Source organism: Etheostoma spectabile, unplaced genomic scaffold, assembly GCF_008692095.1.
Source record: "Etheostoma spectabile isolate EspeVRDwgs_2016 unplaced genomic scaffold, UIUC_Espe_1.0 scaffold00569324, whole genome shotgun sequence".
Classification (NCBI taxonomy): Eukaryota; Metazoa; Chordata; class Actinopteri; order Perciformes; family Percidae; genus Etheostoma; species Etheostoma spectabile.
The window spans coordinates 1,006-13,922 of record NW_022605061.1 but is presented as its reverse complement, the minus strand read 5'-3'; the positions used below and the strand labels follow the sequence as shown (position 1 = coordinate 13,922).

The window sequence follows — 12,917 nt, the reverse complement described above, 5'->3', positions numbered from 1 at the left end:
CTGTTACTCTCCAGTGTAGTGCGTTGCCAACTATAAGTCCAGTGTTTAAGTCTTAGTTAGGGCAGAGTACACCAATGGTTATCTACATGAGTCACCTGAAAGTGATCACAGTCTCCTAACTCAATCAACAGCCTTCTTATCAGGGTCCAATAGTTCATGCAGGGAGTGCTGCTGTGGCGCGGGGACTGAATTCTGACTGATTTTTAAGATTTTTCAGCCGGTTTAAGTTTTAAGTGATAAAGTGTTTAATTCAGTTCGTGCGCCAAAGAAAGTCCTCAGAAAACGGTTAGATCAGCACAGCGTGAAGTATTCCTCAAACAGTCCGTGGCTGGTGGCGGTCTAGTCTAGTTTTTTTCTTTTCGTTGTGGTCTCCCTCGGGAACAGGTTTCAGGAAATAAGTGTGGGTGTTGTGGTCAGCGCGGGCCAGCCAGACCGGCACAGCAGCCAGCAGCACATTGAGGGTGATAACAGGCCACCATTTTGTCTGCTGGGACCCGGTACGTGACGGGGGGGTGCGGGAGTGCAGAGATGCTCCGATATGGCCACCACTGGTCTGAGAGATTCAGGAGGAGCTCATCTATACATTTTTTAGGAAATAATTAAGAGCAACATTAATAACCACAGTTACTGAGCCATGGCCCCGGCTAAGAAGATGGTCCAGTCCAACATCCAGCTGCATCCAGGTGTTTTCAGACCATAGATGAAGACAGTCAGCAGGGGAAGCATAGAAAAGATACACCAGCATCTGCAGGAACAAAAAGATCACTTATCATTTTAATAAAGATGTACAAAACATTTGAAATATCTGGTGTATTTTTCTCCGGACTGACCATGACTCTTGGAAAGCCAACGGGGTCTTTAAGGTAGGGCTCGTACTGGTAGACGTAGGTGAAGCAGGCGTCGAGAGGACAGTCCAGCACCACCTGGAGCAGAGCACGATGACACACTTATGGTACCCACTACTACAATGTGACCTCGTGTCTCAGTAAATTCACCAGTAATGCTGGACAGATTAGTAGTTTTACTCACAAAGCCTCTGAAAACAGAGAAGGCCATCGCGCTCCAAGTAACAGAAGAGACAGAAGCAGGTCAACAGGTCGAGACAGCAATCCTTTCTTCTGCCTGCTGCTATAATCTAGTCGACACAGGAAGAAATCTCAGTACCGAACATTTCCATATCTGCAATTTCAGTACTTGAACGGGTCAATAAAGCCTGACCAATAGGCAGATTTGCATAGGCAGTGTACGTATTTATCATAACAACTTCTCGTGAAATTCTGTTATCTTGCATTCACGGTTGTCAGATTATTGTCAGAGGGAAGAAGAAAAAATGTTGTTTTGCCTTTAAAAACTTTCCTCCTCTGACAATAGCTCAAATTAGACAATCTAAAAAGAAAAATAGGTTGGACACCACTTCTCTAGACATGTAGAATATTGTAAATGTCTCATCTGCAGATATTTACCTGTCTGCTGTCACGACTGGCATCTCTCTGGGTCGGCTAAATAGCAGCGAGGCCGCCCAGAAAGGCACCAAGAAGAAGGGACATTCCTCCAAAAGGCTGGTTGAATGTTAGACCCGTATTTACCTGCACAGACGAGACATCAGTAACATAACAGATGCAAGGTGATAGGTGATGAATCAATAGGCATCCATCCACCATCAGATCTTCATCCGCTTATCCGTATTGGGTCGCGGGGGCAGCAGGAACCCCAAACTTCCCTTTCCCGAGCCACATCAACCAGCTCCAACTGGGGATCCCGAGGCGTTCCCAGGCCAGGTTGGAGATATAATCTCTCCACCTAGTCCCTGGGTCTTCCCCGAGGCCTCCTCCCAGCTGGACGTGCCTGGACCACCTCCCTAGGGAGGACCCAGGCCAGGAGCATCCTTACCAGAGCCCAAACCACCTCAACTGGCTCCTTTCAACGCGAAGGAGCAGCAGCTCTACTCCGAGCTCCTCTGGATGACTGAGCTTCTCACCCTATTCTCTAAAGGAGACCCAGCCCCCCTCCTGAGGAAAACCCATTTCGGCCGCTTGTACCCTGGATCTCGTTCTTTCGGTCATGACCCAACCTTCATGACCATAGGTGAGGGTAGGAAACAAAATTGCCCGGTAGATCGAAAGCTTTGCCTTCTGGCTCAGCTCTCTTTTCGTCACAACGGTGCGATAAAACGGAATGTAATACGCACCCGCTGCTCCGATTCTCCCAATCTCACGCTCCATGGTCCCCTCACTCGCAAACAAGACCCCAAGGTACTTAGGCTGAATCCCATTCCTTCCCCTTACCCCTTCCCCTTACCCCTTCCCCTACCTTTTGCGCGTTCACGCGGCACCTAGTGCCGGTCCAATACGTATTACGAGCTAGGGGTAGGGCATAGATCAAGGGCTGTATACCCCTACGGATCTAGTGTGGACGCGACCTCACTAGAAAACACACAGGCAGTGTGTGGCTGCTGCATCAACCAGAGAGACACATGAATGTAAGTACTTTCAGCTTTAAATAATTGATTAAAAAGTTACGACAGTCTGGTTTTGTGGTCTATGCAGTCCTGTACATGTGTACCCATGTTCCTAACTGAAACTTTTTAAAAATCGCTAGCTTGCAATGCTAACGCTAATCGCTAACGCTAATCGCTAACGCTAACGTTGAACAGTCCCACATATTTCTGCCTTGATGGACTGTATAGATCGCATAGATTGTATAGCTATATATATATTAACGGTCTATGATACATCGCTACGTGCTAAACATATACCGCCCTGTCTCACACAGGAGACACAGGAGGACACAGCAGCTGATCCAGGTTGGGGCTGCAAACGAGCAGACGTTTCCTAATTCATATGTTCATGTTGTACCCATCATTATTGCATTGGTAGCCTACTATTATTGTAATATTTAATTAATTCCTGTTCATTTGTTCATGCACTTGTTATATTGTTGTTGGTTTTGATACGGGACACTGATGATATGTGAGTGGGGGTTAGGGCAAAAGGCTCCAGACTGGTCTGGAATATCAGAGCAGCTGTAGCTACAACAGTGTAGTGTGTGTGTAGTTTGTTTGTGGTCTTGTGTGCGTATTTTTTAGTTTTACACATATGAGTGCCTTTATTGTGTGCGACATGTGTTAGTTATGGTTCTAATAGTTGACACATGGTTCTGTAACATTATTTTATGTAACGTTTTTGCCTGTTATGTTCAATTTATCACCAATAAAGACAGATTTTTTGTCAACAAAATGTTTTGTGAACATCAATGACATTCAAAACGGGTGATAACTGAAACAGATATACAACACCATGTATACAGGGTGTATATGTATGTATATGTACACATGCATGTGATACACATTTGTATGCAACAGACCTAAGTACTACACAGATAAGTACTCTGCACTACCAAAGTGAACCTAAAATCCTCTATAAAATATATAACACTGTTGTCCAAACCACACAATCAACAGGACCTAGACGCATCTTGGAGGTTTGTGATCAATACTGTATGGTGATGTCACCAAGTGGTGTCCCAATTCATAGGGGTATGTTTCACCCCTTACCCCTCCCCTTGGTTCCAAGAGGCCAAGGGGTAGGGGTAAGGGCCAAGGGTAGGGGTAAGGGAAGGAATGGGATTCAGCCTTAAACTCCTTCATTGAGGTAAGGAACTCACTCCCTACCTGGAGAAAGCACTCCATCGGTTTCCTGCTGAGAACCATGGAATGGAATAGGCAGCACTTACCAATAACCACTCCCGGGATGTGTACAATTTGATGCCGATGGAGGAGCCGGCCCACAGCAGCCCCAGGCTACGATAGGACTTCCTGCGTGGACAGGAATCCATCATTAGAGGACTCACTGAACACATAGCGGACGGGTTTCTGATGGTGATGTCACAGCTTACCTTACCCTTGAACATGCGGTGGATGATGTGAGGAAGAGGAGCAAGTGAACGACACCCTTCCCAGTAAGACGTCATCACGGCATAGGCGGTTCTTAGATGAGGCTCACCCTGAACAAAACGGCATGAGCGACTTTGACTTTTGACACATCCCAGTGGCTAGAACACGTTTACACACCCAGGCTAAAGTTGATTAAAAAGAGGAATAAAAAAACATCTTTTGGAAATTGATGTTGATGCCTTAACTGAAAAAAAATTAGGAAAATCCAATCTTTTAAGGACACCAACTTTCTTGTGAATGAAAAATGTATTGTACATAAATAAATGTTCTTCCTTAAAATAGAGGGGCATAAGTACACACCCCCCCCCCCCTGTGTTAAAATACAGGGAGCATAAGGATACACACCCCTATGTTAAAATACAGGGAGCATAAGTATAAACCCCTATGTTAAAATACTGGGGGCATAATAAGCACCCCCCTATGTTAAAATACAGGGGGCATAAGTATACACCCCCCTATGTTAAAACACAGGGGGCATAATATACACACCCCTATGTTAAAATACTGGGGGCATAAGTATACACACCCCTATGTTAAAATACAGGGGGCATAAGTATACCCCCCCTATGTTAAAATACAGGGGCATAAATATACACCCCCTATGTTAAAATACAGGGGGCATAAGTATACACCCCCCTATGTTAAAATACAGGGAGAATAAGTATACACCCCCGATGTTTAAAATGCAGGGGCATAAGTATACACGCCCATGTTAAATTCCCATGGAGACAGGCAGATTTTTATTTTTAAAGGCCAGTTATTTAATGGGTCCAGGATACTATGCATGCCGATAAAGTTCCCTTGGCCTTGGAATTAAAATAGCCCCCACACACACCAACACACACACCACACACACACATCATCAGATATCCATCACCGTACATAAAGCTAGGCATGTGGAACTTTCCATAAGATCACCTCTCAGTGAAAATCAAACCAGATATTAGGCTAACTGAAATAAAACCATGCCAATCTCTAGGTATGGTGAAGGGTATACAGTATGATGATGAAATATAAAGCATCATTGGGACAGAGAGAGTGAAGGTTTACCATCTTTAGGTAGAAGGCCATGAAGCAGAGATGAACCCATCCTGCTCTAAAGCATGGTCAGGAACACATGCAGGTGAAGGAAAACCCTGCAAACACTGGACACACACATAGACGCACAATGAAGAAAAATTCACAACAACAAAAAGTAAAGTGTGGTTTGTCTGGTTGTACCGTAGAATAAGGGGTCCACTTTCTTCAGGTTTCGCACAGTGAGGAGAAGGAGAAGAAGAACAAGTCCCAGGACGACCATTCCCATTCCCAGGATAGGAAGAGGTCTGAGGAATAAGGGAGAGTCCGAACATCAGTTTACAAACTGTGCTTTAAAATGATCTTTCATGTGAAATATAGATTGAAATTATGAGCAAATAATCAGCAGATTAGTCAAAAATGAAAGTAGGCGTTATTGCAAAATCAGAAAAAAAGAGGTTAGAAATAAAGGTTTACAGGTTATAGGCAACCCTGGAAACCATTTCACTTTCTCCATTTTTTTTTTTTAAAATGACTCATTGAGCATTTGACTCACAAGGGCCCAAACGCCCCCCCACTCTCATATAGACATCAAATTCAAAGACTTTTCATTAACTTTGAGGTTTTCTTTGGTGAAATTCAAATTCTTAGTTTCGTTCACAAGTAATGTTGGTCCAGAAGAAAAGAAATGTAGAGTTGTACAGTGTGTTTTTTTTAAATTACGAAGCAGGTTGAGTTGCTGTATAAGTAAAGTGCCGCTGCAGTGGCTTTACAGTCATTCCCCAGCTGCAGTGACAGCACAAAGAAAGACGTGGAAGACCCAGAAACGTTGACCTATCAGAGCACAATGGGCTTTTTGGGAGGGGCCCTCAAAGACGCAAGCTCTAAAACAGAGTGTTTAGACAGAGGGTGAATACAGGTACTGTATATTCAGACAGACAGTACAAGAAAAACTAGGTTTTTCAAACATCGAAGCGTAACTCTCGCCAAAATAAAACCTAGGGTCTTTTTGTGAATGTACACGAGTCATCTTAAAAGTGGCGCATCCATCTGAATTATGCTTTTTAAACAGAAGTTTGACTTGGGTACAGTCACAAAAATACCCTAGGTTGCATTTGGTGAGAGATTTTAGGCTTTAAAGCATGTACACGTTTCTAGTGGAAACACAAAATACAAGTATGAACCAGACAAGAGCCTGATATGGACCTTTAAAAGTGCAGCTCTATGGATCAATAGCATTGATCTTGGGACCAACAAGGAACACTGATGAATGTGTGTGCTATAGGCCCATTTTAAAGCCTCACACTCAAGGCAATCCAATCATTTACTACATTTACTTTTAAGAGTGTATTACATTTTCCTTAATTCACAAATGTAATCCAAAGGCTTAAGTGAATCTTGTTTCTCGTGTAGGCTTAGAGACTCCCAGCAGTGATTTTAAACAAGGTTACCTCGAGATAAACCTCCCCTCTGGCTGTGGGCCGCTTAATATCCCAAATATCAGCGGCTTAAAGCAGCAGTTCCATACTGCAGCCTACAGAAGGCCAAGAAGATGCACACTTACTCCTGAAGCGCAGGGATATGTTCATGGTGATGAAAACTCCAGGAGCCGAAAGAGAAAGGATCAACACGCTGACTTCCACCGGAGGCCTCATGTTGAAAACCAATTGTTTGACCTCTTTATTTAGAAAGAAATGTCCAATTCGAAATATTATCTGCTAAACACGCTGGTTGTGAAGCGAGGCATGTCGGAAGCCAGTGTCTTCTCCACTGCCATTGTGGGACGGAGGTAATTAAAGTGTGTCAACCCATTGCCTTTTGATCTGTGATGAAACAACGCTGCTGCTCCAATGCGTCTGCTATCTAGTGGGTCTCAAAGTTCAACTCAGTGTTCACGTCTGCTGATTGGAAATTAAAGGGAGAGCCGTGCAAAGTGCAGATAATGGACTTCTGGATCGTGCGTAATGCGTAAAATACGCATTTTGCCCTTCGTGAAAACAAGCACTTTGGTACTCCTGGCCGCAATGATTACAGTTCAACTACCTGCTGTGCGAGAAAACCCCAATCTATTGTCGTCCACCATTCAGTCTAGGCTTGTACAGACTGCCATCTGGTGGAATGAGTGAACTGTCTTTCCTTGATGACTTTTTCAACACTGATTTTTCACCTTTTTTTGCGTCTAATTATCCAGTTTCTGCATTCTAGGTACAGGATATGAGTCTGTTGTGAAAAGATAAAGTGTTGTCTGTGCTCCTGTGGCCCCTGGGGTCTGATTAAGGAGCCATCTGTCCTGTTTGTTGTCAGATTAAGGACTCCTCTGTGTGATGTCTCCAGTCTTGATTAGTTTCTGGATTATATCAGAGAGAACATAAAGTTCAAGAACCAAGATTATGTTTTTTTTTCTCTCCCCAGTCACTGGGGTTGGTTAAATCATCATTGTATCTTAGCCGTTTCTTTACATATTTAGTTATAGTGTCTCATAGCACTCATGTGCATTATATGCATGACGCAACAACAAATTAGGGATGAATATTTTTAACCCTTGTGTTGTCCTCCTGGATCAAAAACTGACAAAAAAATAGAAATTTTTGTCCCTTTTTCAGACTTTTTATTAGTTTCACTTGCACCACCTTACTAATTTTACACTATTCTTTGGAATTCATGGTGAAAAACCCTCATTTATGTAGAATTATACCTATTATTTGAGTTATTTTGACTATAGTTAAGATCAGAGGAACGTACAGATGAGTTTTGTCAGGAATGAAAGTGATCATTGTATTTGCAAAGAGCGTTGTAAGGAATCCAATCCTTTTTTTTAGGTAATTTGGTGAAAAAGAAACCCATATTTCAGATATAGACATTTTTTAAAGGGGTCAAATTTGACCCGAAGGACAACAGGAGGGATAAGCAGGCCTACATCCTTTTTTTGTGATCAAAAGAGCCAAACATTAGTCTTTCCTGCGATCATATGTTTCACTCCAGAACAAAGAGAACTACGAGAAGGAGGGAGACACAACAAAATCACAACAGCAAGAATATCTGCAGCTCACAAACAAGACACACAGACTAAAGCGGGCCTGCGTCTGATGCAACGTTATCTTCTGCAACAAAGCGGCTGAAGAGGATTATAAAGGCGCTGCTGCTGCTGCTGCTGCTGCTTCCACAGAAACTTAGTGTCCAGTGAAAAGAGCCAGTCAAGAGGGGTGGGGAGTCCAGTGTAGAAGCGGACGAAGACCATACAGACAAGCTTTCACACAGCAGACACTCAGCTTTTTGAGGTGACACCGATTCTTGAAGAGTCTGATGCAATGCTGCACCCTTTAATCATCGCCATTTTTACCGTAAACACCTCTCTGACGGTGATCTACTGGGCCTGGGTCCTGAGCGATGCCTACTACAAGATGCTGTCGGAGCCAGAGGACAACCCAAGAAGTTGGTCCCCCCGGCCTGAGGGAGTCACAGTCAATATGGACTGACTGAATTGCTGGGTTTTTTTTTTTTCATGCTTAGGACTAGTGAGCAAGCGCTGTTCTGCTTGTAGTGCTTTCTGTGGGTCTTATTTTGTCTTTCTGTTTTACCTGGAGAGGCCGTGGAAACTGTACTTTAAATTTTCACTGAAGTAAATGGAAGTCAATGAGAAAGAAGTCCTTCTTACAGGTAAATCATCTAAATTTATCTCAAATTTTAGCTCAGGAAAATGCATTGAATTTCACGTTTTCTTATCTGCAATTGCTCTTCTAGACACATTTGTGGCTTACAGTGTGAATTAGCTGTTGGAACTGTCAACATCAGGTGGTGCTTAATGATCTCCCTGCTTACTCAGTTAAAAGGTGACATTGGCATGTGTCATGCAAATCCTGTCATGGATTACTCTAGAACATCTTGATACTGACACACACAGTCTGGTTCTCCTGACAGCCTCATCCTGGGACACACTCAGAGACCTCACAATGCTTTTTTCATTACATCATTCTTCTGCTTAGTCTCTTTCCCCCGGTTTCTTCTTTTAAGGAAGACTTGGTTTTCATTTAAGTTTTTCATCTTTTTAAACCTTTTGGCTCTCTAACACCATGACACACGCCTTCTACTGGGGTCTTCACCCAGTCTCTTGGTTCATCCTCTTTGCGAACGTTGCCATCACCATCATAGAATGGAAATTCTCATGACTCAGTTTTGCAAGTTCCCGAGCCACCACAAGAAGATGAATCTAAATCTTAAAGAAATAATCTCCAACCTGATGCTTTATAGAGAAGATGATCTGAGAGTAGAAAAGCTTTTTGTTGGATTACCTGCTCACTTAATCAACGCCGGTGGGTTGTTTTTTTGGTCAGATGTGATCGATCGCCCTTCATGGATTGCACGACTTTAACTTTCTGCCATGTGTTTGTTGTTATTTGCAGAGCCATCTGCGTATATGACACACGGCATTTTGGAGCTCCTTCCATTCACAAGTCAAAGAAAACAACCGAGGGGGGGTTGTTCAAGTCTTGATTATGAGGTATGGTGTCAAAAAACAGTTATCACATTTCACATAAATCTTCATAAGTTACACTTTTCCTCACCTTGGTGGTATTCAGTGGTCACATTTTGAAATATTGCCATCTGCTCTGTTATTAAGCAAGAAATGCAGCATGAAAATAAAGTGTCATATCAGTGAATTATGGGACATTTATAGAATATAAGAAGTGGACTTAAGATGAATTAAAAAGCGTGAGATATTCATAAAGGGATGGCAGTTTAAACCCAGGAGAAAGTGGGTTTACTGCAATATATGGTGGGATATATATTTATTATATGTATAAATATAGACTATATACATGGAGGGAATTATAGCCTCTTTTCTGGAATTACTGTCCACATCTCTGCGTTCATATCTCTAATCCTTACAGATGGAAAGCTGATATTGCTCAGTGACAGACTCAATCCTATTAACTCTGTCTGTCCTATATTCACCTCCCGTGCGTCTCACACTCCTGGCTCCCATGGAAATTTGACCCAGGGCCCCCTCTCCAAATCACCAGAAGGAAGAAAGCTGGGATTTAAGTCTAGACAAAAAATTAGGGGAGTTGGCACACTTATGGGTCACATTTTTCTTGTCTGGTGAGAGTAGATTTTCTGAACAACCACTTTGTGACAGGGAGCTGTCACTCACAAAGAAACCATGTTCTCATTTTTGAACTATCTTGAAATTCCCATCCGTCACCAACCATGCCATTCTTCCCTGCTTCAGAAAATACAAAATGTTTGACAGCTTCTTTTTACTCTCTCCCTCTGCGTCTCTAATGCACCTTTCACACACCGTTTCCCAAGTTTTACAGTGCCGTGAAGGAGCTCGGATGGGCAACAAATCCTGCAAAGAAGCAGCCCCAAAGCTTCTCCGCACTCCTTGAACAAACCATCTTATAAAGACAGCATCCCTTTGTCAAAACCAACTCTACCAAAGCAACTAAAAAACCATGAACCAACAACCAGTGGGTCCCTAAACGCATCAGGAGAAGCTCTGCTTTTGAACCTCACACAGCTGGTGTTTGAGCACCGACAGCTCCTCCAGCTGTCCAGGAGAAGGAGGAGGAGGAGGAGGCCTACTTCGTGGACTACATACCACCGGCCAGAGATGCTATAACTCTGCCGCGCAATGTGGTCTACGTCCTAGTCGGCGTTGTGTTGGTTATAGTGGCCACGTATGCCATAGTGGGACATCTGATTACAGATCTGTTGCATGACCTAGCAGGTAACCCCTGGCTGGTGTTCACCTTCTCATCTCTCTGGTGTCTTTGAGTTCCTTTTTCCTCCCTGAGCTCTTGGTTGCATCAGTGTTTTGTCTTTTCGTTCTTTCCCCTCTTGGGTGACCGTGTTGTTGTTTGATGACTCTCCTTCACATTCACTTTGAGGTTTGTGTGCACACCTTCCCAACAGTTTCCTTCTTATACCATTCACTCATCAAAACTGATTCAAATTTGAGTGAATAACTGCTGATAAAGTGACACTTTAAAGGGGCATTCTGCTGATTTTCAAGTGCAATTCCACAATGTTGGGAGGCCAAGATATCCAGACCTTTAGTCCCTAAAACCCAAGGTTCTACATTTTACATGATGCAACCTCAAAAGCATCTTTAATTTGACCTCCCCTGCTGGTAAATGCCTATTATTTCAAACTCGTGTCCATGTTTGCAATGTACCCTGATGACATCATCCGGGTTATATATATATATATATGTATAAGCCTTTATATATTTGTATTTACTCTAGAGAGCTTCCTCCAGAGCCACAGAAAATGTATATAACTTATTTTCCAGGCTCCATGACGAGCAATCTGAGTTTGTGTAATTTATGAATATGTATAAATGGCGCTGTAGTAACATTCAGTCATTTTATTTCCTTCTCACTGTGTTTGGGTCTCATCTGTTTCTTCTCACAGACTGGATGTTTGGCCTAAACCAGTGGAGGATGATTCAGAGGAAGGGAGAGCAGAGATAGAAGAAGAGCGCAACTGAGCGTGTGCAGCATGATGGAGAAAGACCACCTGGACATGGAGAAGGAAAAGGACGGGCTGCTGCCCGGTTTCTACCGGGCAGATGAGGGCAGCGGTCATCCATCCACCCCTCCTCCACTGAGAAGCGCCATCACTTCATCATGCCCCAGAGAAAAAAGGATGTCGGCTCATAGAGTGAGCTTCGCCTGGCCCATGACCCCTTATGCCACTTCCCTTTGAGTTGTCACTCCGTCACAGCATTAGTTATATCTCCTTCCAGTGAGCAATGTTGTAGTGTAGTGAAGCATGCATAAGCTAAAGCCTTTTAGTTCACATAAAAAATAAGCACTTATAGTTTGTACTCATGAGAAACACTTATTAAAAATGTATGTAAACATGGTTTATATTGTCAGTCGTTCAAAACACATTGCACTATATTGTTGTTTGCTGCCCATCCATTTCTCATGCTAAAAGTATGTAAGCTATCTTCAAAGATGTTAATGTGAATGTAAAAAATACATTTTCTTTCAATAACTGCCATTTAAAATCCAAAGATTGCGTAACTTGATCAAATATGTATGTATGCATGTATGTATGGAAGTAACTTTTATGAAAAGGTGTAGCAAATTGCATATAATGCCATTTTTGTGCAATTTCCTCACCGACCAGTCAAACAGCAACAACCCGCATTTTTTCCCCTTACATCGCATGTATTGCTGTAAAGACTAACATGTCGGTTTGATCGTTCTGGTGTTGGACTTAGCTTCTCTCCATTAAACAAGTGGATAATACAAGAGTGCTGTCTGTCTTGTCTGTGTCTTTAATCCATTTTACCTTCCTCTAATACCTGGTTATTTTAGGGCCAGTGACTTATTTGTCAATGTCAAGGATTACTGCGCATTAGTCATATTAAATACGTTTGATAATGATGTAAGCAGAAAGAAGGACTAAGATAGATACATTTATAGTAAGACACAACAATAGAGTCTACTTTAAAAGGAATTTTCTTCCTTACAAAGGTAGACAGTTGGATAGATCTGTATGATCTTCTATATATATACGGTATTCTTTCTCATAGGAAACTGTGGTCGCAGCATTTTTCCTCTGACCTTGTCTACCTGTAACTGCGGTAGCTAATCTAGTTTCCATCTGCGTAGCTCCACAAGCAGAGAAGAAGATGTGTACAGCGGGAACAGAGTGAAACCCTATTCAGGCTGAGAGATATAGTTTACAGTTATGGTACTTTTAATTTAAGTCTTACATGCTTAGTGTTGCAAGGTGTGTGAAGACACCCAGTGAATTGGATGATCGTTGCCTGCTTCCCTGCTGTAGCTAGACGTTTGTATCCACGTTTATTCAGGAAATCACTCCTCTAATAACTGATTCCTCCTGATTTTTGGGGGATTTGCATACATAGATCTGTGTGAAAACTTCGTGCCAGCTTCTTTCCATCCAGCGATGACTCTGAGACATTAAG

General features: G+C 42.7%; 1 long non-coding RNA gene and 1 pseudogene across 1 annotated transcript; one reads left to right on the top strand and one right to left on the bottom strand.

The window, feature by feature from the left end:
* Nucleotides 1-313: 313 nt before the first annotated feature.
* On the bottom strand, nt 314-6,867 carry LOC116684774 (transmembrane 6 superfamily member 2-like; annotated as a pseudogene).
* A 1,229-nt stretch (nt 6,868-8,096) lies between these two features.
* On the top strand, nt 8,097-9,426 carry LOC116684775 (uncharacterized). The gene is made up of 2 exons (XR_004330840.1): nt 8,097-8,626; nt 9,370-9,426. It is a non-coding gene; the product is annotated as an uncharacterized LOC116684775 (long non-coding RNA).
* The last annotated feature ends 3,491 nt before the right edge of the window (nt 9,427-12,917 follow it).